We start from the raw sequence: 1,887 nt of genomic DNA on the forward strand, positions 1-1,887 counted from the left end.
ATGCACTCTACACACACGTACACATGGATTTTGTATAGTAGATACAGTATGTGGTAGTGGTGGAGTAGGGGCCTGAGGGCACACGGTGTGTTGTGAAATCTGTGAATGTATTGTAATGTTTTTAAAATTGTATAAACTGCCTTAATTTTGCCGGACCCCAGGAAGAGGATCCATAATAAACCCCAGGAAGAGTAGCTGCTGCCTTGGTAGCAGCTAATGGGGATCCATAATAAACCCCAGGAAGAGTAGCTGCTGCCTTGGTAGCAGCTAATGGGGATCCATAATAAACCCCAGGAAGAGTAGCTGCTGCCTTGGTAGCAGCTAATGGGGATCCATAATAAACCCCAGGAAGAGTAGCTGCTGCCTTGGTAGCAGCTAATGGGGATCCATAATAAACCCCAGGAAGAGTAGCTGCTGCCTTGGTAGCAGCTAATGGGGATCCATAATAAACCCCAGGAAGAGTAGCTGCTGCCTTGGTAGCAGCTAATGGGGATCCATAATAAACCCCAGGAAGAGTAGCTGCTGCCTTGGTAGCAGCTAATGGGGATCCATAATAAACCCCAGGAAGAGTAGCTGCTGCCTTGGTAGCAGCTAATGGAGATCCATAATAAACCCCAGGAAGAGTAGCTGCTGCCTTGGTAGCAGCTAATGGGGATCCATAATAAACCCCAGGAAGAGTAGCTGCTGCCTTGGTAGCAGCTAATGGGGATCCATAATAAACCCCAGGAAGAGTAGCTGCTGCCTTGGTAGCAGCTAATGGGGATCCATAATAAACCCCAGGAAGAGTAGCTGCTGCCTTGGTAGCAGCTAATGGAGATCCATAATAAACCCCAGGAAGAGTAGCTGCTGCCTTGGTAGCAGCTAATGGGGATCCATAATAAACCCCAGGAAGAGTAGCTGCTGCCTTGGTAGCAGCTAATGGGGATCCATAATAAATACAAATAACAACCCTGTTCCTGGAGAGCTACTGATCTGTAGGTGTTTGCTCCAACCCTGTTCCTGGAGAGCTACTGATCTGTAGGTGTTTGCTCCAACCCTGTTCCTGGAGAGCTACTGATCTGTAGGTGTTTGCTCCAACCATGTTCCTGGAGAGCTACTGATCTGTAGGTGTTTGCTCCAACCCTGTTCCTGGAGAGCTACCGATCTGTAGGTGTTTGCTCCAAACCTGTTCCTGGAGAGCTACCGATCTGTAGGTGTTTGCTCCAACCCTGTTCCTGGAGAGCTACTGATCTGTAGGTGTTTGCTCCAACCCTGTTCCTGGAGAGCTACTGATCTGTAGGTGTTTGCTCCAACCCTGTTCCTGGAGAGCTACTGATCTGTAGGTGTTTGCTCCAACCCTGTTCCTGGAGAGCTACCGATCTGTAGGTGTTTGCTCCAAACCTGTTCCTGGAGAGCTACCGATCTGTAGGTGTTTGCTCCAACCCTGTTCCTGGAGAGCTACCGATCTGTAGGTGTTTGCTCCAACCCTGTTCCTGGAGAGCTACCGATCTGTAGGTGTTTGCTCCAACTCACCTGATTCTGCTTATTAACCAGCTAATTATTAGAATCAGCTGTGCTACATTAGGGTTGGAGTTAGGGTTAGCTCTCCAGGAACAGGGTTGGAGTGAAAACCTACAGGACAGTAGCTCTCCAGGAACAGGGTTGGAGTGAAAACCTACAGGACGGTAGCTCTCCAGGAACAGGGTTGGAGTGAAAACCTACAGGACGGTAGCTCTCCAGGAACAGGGTTGGAGTGAAAACCTACAGATCGGTAGCTCTCCAGGAACAGGGTTGGAGTGAAAACCTACAGGACGGTAGCTCTCGAGGAACAGGGTTGGAGCGAAAGAAGAAATGTCACCTAACAGTTTAAAATACATTTGACAGCAAAACAAGGAAACAACAAAAGTA

This window comes from Oncorhynchus nerka, linkage group LG10 (genome assembly GCF_034236695.1).
Source record: "Oncorhynchus nerka isolate Pitt River linkage group LG10, Oner_Uvic_2.0, whole genome shotgun sequence".
Lineage (NCBI taxonomy): Eukaryota > Metazoa > Chordata > Actinopteri > Salmoniformes > Salmonidae > Oncorhynchus > Oncorhynchus nerka.